Here is a 10499-nt window from a genome sequence, read left to right on the forward strand (position 1 = left end):
GTGCTGCAGAGAGAGCTTGCTTAACACCAGGGTGGAGGGACCCCAGCTTCTCTCCAAAATGGATTCCTCATTCTTCCCCAAACCTGACAACTGCCACTCTTTCAACCCTTCCCCCCATCCCGGAAAATACCTGGAAGGAAGTGAGTGCTCTGGGGCCACTAGCAGAGGAAGGGGTTTAACGGTCACCCTCTCCCTGGGGGCTTGAGTAGCAGAGGGCAGAGGGGGAAATGCAAATCCGTGCTTGGGAGAAAGAAGGACCCTACAGAGAGGAAGAGGGTGGTGGCCATCACCCAGCTTTCCTCCTGGGCGGTGGTCCCAACTGGGGCTGCAGAGGCCTGGGGCAAGGAGTGATCACAGGTCCTGGTAGAAGCCGGCAGCTGCCCCCACCCTGTGCTGACAGCTGAGACACTGGCACTTTCTCTAGGCAGCTGAATAGACTCACTTCCTCAGCCCTGCATCCCAGGGGAGTAGGGAGATGGGGGCAGGGTGTGGAGCTCAGTGGGGCCAGGCAGGGAAGTTGGGGTGCAGGAGGTCAAGGTGGGCACATCACATCCCTGGTGAATGAGCCTGAGGAAAGAGTGTCCGTTCTGCTTCTGCAGCAGGAGGGACTAGGCTTAGATTAGAAGGACACCTCTGACCTCCACACCTCTCCTCCCCTGCTAGAGACATCAGAGGCCCAAACTGAGAACCACATGGTGTCCTTGCAAAGGCATCTTTCACAGCAATTGGGAGGTAAGAATCTGAGTGAGAAGCAGTTTTTGGGCTTCTAATAATCTACTGTATCAGCATGGCAATTACCAGGTTCAAAAGTGGCCACTTTCATTATTGCCTCTGATCCTCAGTACCACCTGTGAGGCATTATTCCCCTTTCACAGATGAGAAAACTGAGTTTCAGTTCTATCACTTGCCCAAGGTCAGTAGCCGGATAAGGCTACACTGGTGTGTCAGCCCAGCTGTCCTACGGCCTCTCTCGATTTCTGCTATGGCAGATGGGGACCTAGGGCCTATAACTGGGGCAGAGGTGAGGGGGCCCTCTTTGTCTTCCTTTTGCCCCCTTGAGCCCCAGCCTGCAGGTGGGGCTTTCAGTGGGCGGGGGTCTACTGACGTCAGTAGGGGGATGGGGATGAGGGACTCTGAACACCTTCTCAGGCTCACTCACCCTTGGACCCTTCCTGGTGGGCCTGGGCCCCCTGCCCCAGTCCCCAGCTCCCATTTTGCCCCAGGCCTCTCACCCCGCCCCTCCAGCCACAGCCCCATGACGTGGTTGCACGCGCCCCATTGGTCAGCCTGGGAGCATTTGCCCTTATTTGGCCAGGCCGGCTCCAGGCCGGGCCTCCACCCCCAGCCTGGCCCCCACAGGCTCTTCTCTCTCACTTCGTCTTTTTGAGGTTTGGCTCTGGGGCCCTGGCAGGCGTCGCTTCAAACGCACTTTCTGGTTGAGTCATTTTTTAACGGCTCCAGGGCTGTGAGCTGCTTGCTGTGGCTGCTGGGGGCCCCAGCCTTCGTGGCCAATTCTCCCTCATCTGACTGCCTAACAGGCTCCCAGGGAAGGGGCTGGGGGTGCCATTTGCTGTTGGAGAGATTCTGTAGACCATTCGGTCACCCATTTAGAGCCTCTGTCTCCCCTCCCCCCCCCCCCAACCGCAAGCCTGGGGAGCAGGGACGTCTGCCCGAGTTCCTCCCACCGCTTTTTCCAATCCCCTTTTCTGGCTGGGTAGGTGAGCAGATGTAGGCCACATCTCCCCTCTCTGTTGGGTAACCCTCTGGGGTCTGGTTCTTCTCAGAGGCACTTTGAATTGAAATCCTTTAGGGGAGAGAAACGGAATGCAGACTGTTGGTTGGTTTTCAGGAAGGTGAAACTTAACCTCGCTGAGTTTCCGGTTCTTCATCTCTAAGTTGGGGATACCATCATTTACATCACTGGCTCAGTGTGAGGATCAAATGAGATTCAGACCGAATGTGTTTTATAAAGTTCTTTAGAGGCCTTGGCTGCTACCCTTCCCCTCAGCTCTGTGTGTGCAATGTGGGAGTGAAAGAAGAAAGTGAGCCCAGAACAGTGCACAGTGCTGACCTCACCTTCTACCTTTCCAGCTGTCCCTGGGATATGGGGAATGCTGTGGGGGGGGGGGGGGGGGGGGGGGGGAGGGGTTGCAGAATGCTGGCAGGAGGAGATAGATGGACTAAGGAACATCCCCCCCCCCCACCCGCCCCAGCCCATTGTCCCTTGTTCCCAGCCAAGATAAGGGGAGGATTCTGCTCTAGATCCTTTCCCAGCCACCTGCCTTCTCTGAGTAATGGGAGCTCTTGCTCTTGAGCCAGCTGGGGAAATCCATCAGCTACCCAGTAGCTGGGCAGGTCTTGGAACACAGACCTTGCTGCTTCCTCCTCCAAGGTCCCTAGGCCCCCTTGCTTTTGAGAACTTTCCAGAGTACAAATAGGTCCTTGGTCAACCTCCTCCTCAGTTTTATAGGTGAATAAACAAAGGACTAGGTGTTGGGGGTCAGATTCTGTGACTGGTCCAAAGTTCTACTGTAAATAGCCACAGGGTGAGGCCTGGGCCCCTACTGGGGGCCCCTGCCTCCTGGTTTTGCCTTCTGTTTAGTGGTCCTGGTGTTGGGGTAGGGAGTTAGGCTGATGAGAGATCATAGTGAGTTCCAGGCACTGACACCCTACCTGGTCCCAGCTCTTGGGACACACACACAAAACGAACACAGAGTTTATTGGTAGAGGTTAAATCTGGAGCAGATGCAGCAAGTTAAACCAAGCACCTGTGTTGGAGAGAGCCAGGAGGGTGCTTTCTCTGCTTGTGTCCCCGGGAGATCCCAGTGGCCATCTGGTTTCATGGCCCCTCCCACAGCAGTTGTCGGGGTGATTTTCTTCCTCACACCCACTCCCTATTTCCTACCCAGCCCATCCTGCGTCTTCCCAGATGCTATGGAAGAAACCCAGAACTTGGCCTCAACTTGCTTTGTGACCTCAGGCTGCCGTCTGCCTCTCTCTGGGCTTGCAGATCAGTTTTCTGACTCAGGCTAGGTTACTACTCCCTGACCTTGCCGCTTAAAAGGCCTTGAATACTATGGTCTGGAGAGCTGAGCCAGAACCCTGTCCTAGAGCAGAGCTGGCCTCCCAGGGTGCATTGCAGCTGCCTCTCACCCCAGTAGAGCAAGAGAGCATGAAGTTGACCCTGCAGGATGTCTGGGCAGTGCAGACAGGGCTGAGGGGGAAACGTGCCTACTCTCCTCGTCTGGAGGCCTCTCTGCACTACTGGTACTCCCCAAGGCTTTGAGATGAGTCAGGGGACCTTCTTAGGTGCTGAGTTGACCTCTGCAAGGGACAGGAGCTGTCTTAGGTTCTTGAGGCACTTCCTTTTCTCAGAATCTGCTTCCTTTAGCAGCCCTTCCAGGGAGCGTGGTGAAAGGCCCCCACATTTGGGACTGTCGACTCCAATTTTCTTTAGTCCCATTTTGTAATGCTAGGGGCGCAGTTTCCATCCTTTGTAGCCAGGCGTGCCCCCCCATCCCCCCTGCCCGTGCTCCCTTGAGGGCGGGCCTGCTCTGCCTTCTGACTTCCTGTTTGTGAGTGGTTAGGTCCTGTGGCTTCTGTCTTGTTGTCTCCTCACAAGGCAGGTTATCTGGGCTGCCATCTCGGCCTGCCTGTCTTACCCAGGCCCCAGACCTGAGCAGCTGCAGGGAAGACTTGGTTTTCCTCTCTGCCTTCATGTGCAGACAATGCCCTCGTCATTTCTCCAGCTGCTGGGCCTGCTCTCCTCTGCAAGTGTTAGGCCTTCAAAAGACTAATTTCCCCCTGTTTCTCCCCCTTGGCCAGTCAGCTTCTGCCCTATCCCCTCTCTTTCCAAAGCTCTTTCATCTGTGCGTGCCTTCTCCAGGAAGCCTTATCTGATGGGCCCCCTGTGACTCTGAGGTCACCACTGCAGCATCGGTCAGGGCAGCCCTGTGGACCCCTCAACCCCACCCAGGACGAATTTGCCCTTGTTGCCGTAATTTTGTAAGATGTAGGTACGTGTGGAGGTGTGGAGGTGTGTTCTCCTTCACCTCTCAAATTCAGTGCTTGCTCAGGTAGGAGCTCTGAAGCTCTGTGCCTGCTTTGGTACAAATTGCGCTCACACCGACACATAAAACTCACATATCCTTCGTATGTATCTGTGTCTTGTCTCAGACTGAGAGTCCCTGAAAACAGGTCCCATCCCCTTTTCTCCTCAGGCCCACCTTTACCTACTCGCAGCCTCAGCTTGGCACACAAAGATGGCTGCACCCTAGGTCAGCGAGGTTCGTGTAGGAGTGAGGGGTCGAGAGCCTGTAGTCCTCCAGGATCCCAGACCCCGGTGGCCTCAGCCCCGTCACCTGGTGAAAGGCTGTCCGCTTTCTTTTTTTCTGCCCCACCTCTACACCTTTTATCCTGGTCTCTACTTCCTCCTCCCCTTTTGTTACCTCTGAGCAGGAACATGATCCCTGGTCTAAGAGTGTCGGGACTGGGGAGGACTGTGGAGGACACTTCCTAGCAGAGTCCAAACGCGAGGCTGCCCAGTGAGTGTCTGGAGGAGCCCTGACTACTGCCACGGGGCGGAGTTTGAAGACTCAGCTTCAGCCCGTCTCCTCCACAAAGAGAGGCATCCTTTCTCAACCACCTCTTCTCTCAGCCTCTGGCCATCATCTCTCATCCCAGTGGACTGAGGCGACAGGCAGCCTGGGGGGCAGGAGCAGGAGTCCCACCTCGCACACGGAGGTGCCTGTGTTCTGAAGCCATCCCCAGGTCCCTCCGGTCACCCTGCCAAGTGCTGGCCTCAGATTCCCAAGTGAACCTTCCTGAGTGTTTCCGGGGAGGAGACAGGTGTCCCGGATGTGCCGCAGGGCTTCCTCCAGGTGTGTGTGTGGGCCTGAGCTGGGCTGTTACCCACAGCATGTCTGTGCAGCTCTGGGCCCGCTGTGTTTCTCTGGAAAGGAGACTGTGAATCTTTTGGGCCCTTTGGGCCCTGTGTGTCCGTGTCTGTGTCCGTGTGTGTGTGTGTGTGTGTGTGTGTGTGTGTGTCTGCACTGCTCTTCCCTCAGGTGCCTGTTGCTCAGTCATGCAGGACAAACATGGGTTGTACCAGCCTGGAGCACACTTCCAGTCCAGTGCTCCTGTTCCAGTCACCTGGGTGGTTCCTGTGGTCTGTGTGTCCTTGTTTCAGACCTGGCCCCTTCCTGGTCCTTGATTTTGTCTTGGGCCCTGTCCTGTTTCTCCTGGTTTGGGGCCCATCAGTGCTGGGAGCCATTGCTGGGCTGGGAGAGAAGTTCAGTGTGCAGCAACACTGAGCCCCACCTCTGTTCCACCTCTCTTCAACCCCAGCCTCAGGATGGGAACCAGCAAAAGCCCAGCCCTCCAGAAACCTCCTGACTCCAGAAGCTCTGGGGTAGACAGGCTGGGTCTCAGTCTCTCTCCTACAAAAAAAAAAAAAAAAAAAAAATCAGTGGTGGTCTTTGGCCTTGAGCAGTGAGGACATATAAAAGAAAAGCAGCCTCTGTTGTCACAGGGAGCAGGCATCAGGGACAGCTTCACCCTGCTCAGGACAGGAAAGGGGCTGGACTGGGAGACTGAGGGACATGTGGGTCCCCGGGAGGGAACCTCAGGTCTGACTTGCTGCAGGTAACATGTGGAAGGAGTCTATAGCAGATCTGAGCCCTGAAGCCATGCCCTTGGATTCCAGTCTGTGACTCTGGTCTGCTGGGACAACATGCCTCTGAGGTGATAGCTCCAGGGGCACTCTAGGCACAGGGTGGTGGTGGGAGGGCAAGATGCTCCAGGAGGAGGGGCCCTGACGGGTGGGGGTCCAGGAACTCAGGTTACTGCACAACTTTGATATTCTTATCCTCTTATCGTCAAGGGCAGCCACTTCCCCTCCACCCAGGGTCTGAAGCAGTGGTGGTCTGTTAAAGGAGCACTGTCCCATTTCTGGCCAGCTTGCCCTTCTCACCACTGTCTCTTCAGATCCCAGTGGATGCAGGGCCCTGTTCTCCTTTTCTCCATCCCATTTAGGGGCCTGGGATGGATAATAATTCTCCAGGTTGAGGATCGCCTTTCCTGAAGGAAAAATGAGAGGCAATCTATCTCCCCACTGGTCCCTACTCCATGTCAATCCTCTTTTGGCCCTTGAATCTAAGAGTTCCCTGAAGTTTGTGTGGGCCTGACCTTGAATGGGGGTCCCAGAGAAGAGGCCCGTGGCCTTCTGAGAAGGAGTCACTGGGTGATTCTTGTCCACGCCTACCACCCTCCCATTCCCCTAATCTATTCCTCCTGATTCCAGAAACAAGCCCACTGAGAGGCTTGGAGAACCTTGGGGAAAATGCGTGCCCCAGCCCCCCACCCTGCTCCCCACCCCCAGCCAGGGGCCCTGGGATGGGCAGTTTCCTGCCTTCCCCATGGGGAAAGCGGGGGTGGCACGCAGGTGGGCGGGCCCCGTGCCCACATCCGGTGGCTGCCAGAACCTCCCCTCGGAGTCTCTTTCCCTTCACTCCTCCAAGCCCAATGACACCTATGCCCTGTCCTAGACCCTGGTCCTCACCACTGCTCTGCCCTGCCCTCCTACCCCTGTAGGCCTTCCAGGACCCCAAGGAAGCATAAACATCCAGTTTAGTGCCAACAGGTCCACCTGGCCCGAGTGTGACCTCTGTGTCGTGCCGAGGGCACAGGCCTGGTCTTCCAGAGGCTGGGTCTGGGGGAGGGGTCGCTTTGTGGGGTGCTGAAGCCTCTGACTATGTGAAGGATATTGTGATGTGCTGGCCTGGACCTCCCTTCATGCATCTATTCCTTTGTGGCCTCTTTAGACAATACGTACAGAGGAGCCGTGGCTTGGTCTGAATGTCACTGCTGTCCCAAAGGGAAGGGAGTTTTCTGGGCTAGGGTCATGGGGGTGGAGCTCAAAAAAAAAGGTCCTTTTTTCTTATGCTGCATTCAGGACCCTGTGTTTTTGGCACTCACCAAAGGCTCTGACAGGGAGTCCTTATCTCCTAGGGTCACCCCCAGTACCCTGAGTCAGTCCCAGGCTCTTGAACCATCCCCTGGACTCGGTGCCATGGGGGAAGGGCAGGCCCGGGGTCCCGGAAGCCACCTGTCCAGAGTGTGTGAGATGGTCTCTTCAGCCCCCCTCCCGCCAATACCCAGGCTTGTCTCTGGTTTCCTGTCAGTCTGTCCTCCCCAGGGAGGGGAGGGGCACGCTAATCTCCGCTGCGGTGTGGGGGCGGGCTCCAAGACCGTTGGGCGCCCTGAGATCTGGCCCACGTGGCCTCGGGGTTATAAGCCCTGCCCGCCCTGAAGGGAACCCCACTTGAGAGCCTGGAGCACAGGGCTTGCTCCGCTGGGCCTTGCAGCATCAGGTAAGGATCTGAACCTTCACTTCAGCCCCAACCAGGGGCTCCTCAACTCTTGGCTTCAAGGGGTGATGAGGGTTTTGGGTTGCAGGCTCTGGGTGGAGATACTTAGGGGAAGGACTTTGAGAAATTGGGTGCCAGGGCTTACTAGGGAAGCTCTAGGCAAAGAGGTGCAATAACCCTCAGGTCTGTTGGCCTTCACGGTGGGACAGCTGCTCAAAATCCTGGGTCTTGACTTCCCTCTAGACAAGGAAGGTAAAATGGCTCCTGGCCCCAGATGACGAAAGGAAGGGTCCAGGGCTTCAACGGATAAGGGCCGGAGAGTAGGGTGGGGATAACAGGGGGTGTCTGGAGGCTGAAAAGTGGGACTCGGTGTCATTGAGAGGCACTCAGTGTCTCCCTCCCCCCAACATGGCCACCACCTCTGCTGTGATCGCCTTGGGCTTCTGCCTAGGGAGCTGTTGGATGATGAGGGAGTCAGGGCCTTGGGCTGGTGAGGAGGCTGGGGACAGAGGCCTTGGTGGGAGGAAGCTGTGGCTGCCTCAGTTGGACTCTGGAGGGTGGGTAGTGTGGCTGGAAGGGGTCACCCAGGGCGTCAGAACTGGGGGTCAGAACCAGAGTAGCTATGGCCTCTACCTGAGTGTTTCCAAAAGTGGGGGGATGGGGTGGAGCTCTAGGGGGAAGGGAAGAGGGAGCCAAAGAGGAAGTGGGGGGAGGGAGGTGGAGGAGGCAAGGTCTGGCGCCATGCTGAGTCACCGCCCACAAGGCCCAGAGAAGGCCCTCTGGGGGCCATAGGGCAGGGTGGCAGGGTCTTAGGAAGCCACCGGGAGGGCTGGGGGCTCTCGAAGCAGGAGTCAGGAGGAGGAGCGGGCGGCCTGAAGAGTACTCGCAGACGGACAGACAGACAGTGCAGTCACCCATAAAGTAGAAAGCACTACTAACAGCACTGGAGGGTGTAGTGTTTCCTACTTTATGGATGAGTGTACTGTGGGCTTCGGAGACCACGCCGCCGCCGCCCGCCGCCGACTTTCTCCACGCTCAGGATCGTGTGTGTGACAGGTGAGCCCCTCAGGCACCTTCCCGACCCAGCCCAGATCTCTGAAAGGCCTCCACTGCCCCCCACGGCATTGTCCCTCCCGGTTCTGGCCAACCAGGAAAATTCCACATCAGCTCCTCTGCCGCCCAGAGGTCTGGGCGGGCTGCACATTTGGACTTGTCGCAGCTATGGAGAGGCCCCCCGCGCAGGGGTCCAGCCACAAGTGGACAGAATGCCAGGACAAGGAAGAGGCTGAAAAGGAGAGTAGATGGAGGGGAATGAGGGGGGTGCCGGGGATCCCAACACTAATAAAGAATGGACTCTTCTTCTGTTTTGTCTGAGACTCTATTGCTGGGTGGCACGGGGCCGGGGCGGGGTGGGGGGAGGTTGCTGAGTGGGCTTAGCAGGCACATGGATGGGGTGGGGACACAGAGGGTTTGGGAAGGAGAATCACTCACTCCCTTGAGAGAAATGGGCTTGGCCCTGCCTGTGAGACCAGACCTCTGGCCTGGCCTGGCCAGCCTGGGAGGGAAGGAAGGGTCAGGGGTGGGGTGGGGTGGGGTGGGGTGGGGTGGGGAGACCTCCCTGCAAACCCAGGAAAGGGGGCAGGACATGGAGGGGAGGGGTTATGAGAGGCCCTCCTACTTTTTTCCTTTGCTCTGGCCCTGCCCTGACCTCTACTTGCTTTCTACACCCCTAAACTAAAGGCGGCCAACCTCCAGTTCCAATCCAGGAAAGTCCAGTGGGTCCTCGGTGGTGTAAGAATTGGGTATAAACACACTGCGGCACACACACAAAGCATCTTGTAGATAAACAAGGGCACAGATACTCATATACAAAGCATACACAATCATGCATGTGCATTTCCACATAAGGACCCCACACACAGTGACATAACACACGTGACATGGCTGGCATGTCAAATAATGACCCACAGATATAGTCACACTCAGGACACATACATATTCAATAGTATACACACATGCAATGATATAAACACGTACGATGTGTGCTATGCATAGAAGAACAGACAAACACATAGTGATATTCATGTAATAAACACATTTGCTCCATACACACTCACTTATACTGACACATTCATACATGATTCTAAATATACAATAGATACATGGTGGCACGTATATCTAGATACACAGATCTAAATAAAGCCATGTCATTGTCGTTACATATACTTACATGACTATATGAGAGTGTGTCATTATGTGTTGTGTAATGTCATGTAACGGCATGCATATACATGTATTGTGACATACGTGTTGTAATTTCTGCACTCGAAGTCCTCCCTCAAATACACAGAATAGCACGCACTGTGGCGAGCAGACATGTATGCAATGGCACACACGTAGACACATGCACGCATATATACCCAATGAGACCCACAGAAACATAAGAGCACGCATACACACATACATGCTTCTGTGTACGTACATAAACTAATACAACGGCCCCCTCCCACACACACTGACATAAATATATGCCTATTCTATACGCATACCTGCAAATAATGGCATGCATATGTCCCCTGACATAAACACGAGCGACATGCGTGTAGCGGTGCACATGCTGATCTACACACTACTTTAGGGAAGTGAGGATGTCACCTCATCCCCATGAACTCTTCGGCTGTTCCGTCAACCTGGGTGGAGCCCACACGCAGGGGCCCTGTGGTTCAGTGCTGCTGCTGCTATTCCCCAAGGGTGCCACACGAGGGCCCCCAACCTCGGCAGAGACTGGCTTGTGTGCGGTTGGACTGAGTCCCACGTTCAGAGGGGAAAGGGGCTGCCTCTCTGAGGCCCCTCCCAACACCCCTGTCTCTGGGGACCCCATTTGGCCCCCGCCCCCACATACAAGTTGACTTGTGGGTAGGAGAGTTCTCATGTCCTTGTCCCCCAAAGCCATTATCCCATAGCACAAAGGCCTAAGGTTAGACGGAAGATGAACTTCCTTGCCGTTTGGGGCAAAGCCAGCCCAACAGCCTGTGTTGTCTCCCCTGTTGGCGCAAGAAGGCCAGATTGCCCCCGAAATGAAGTCTGTCAGGAGGAAGCTGAAGCAATTCTCTCAGGTTCTATCACTGTCTC

This window comes from Leopardus geoffroyi, chromosome E1 (genome assembly GCF_018350155.1).
Source record: "Leopardus geoffroyi isolate Oge1 chromosome E1, O.geoffroyi_Oge1_pat1.0, whole genome shotgun sequence".
Classification (NCBI taxonomy): domain Eukaryota; kingdom Metazoa; phylum Chordata; class Mammalia; order Carnivora; family Felidae; genus Leopardus; species Leopardus geoffroyi.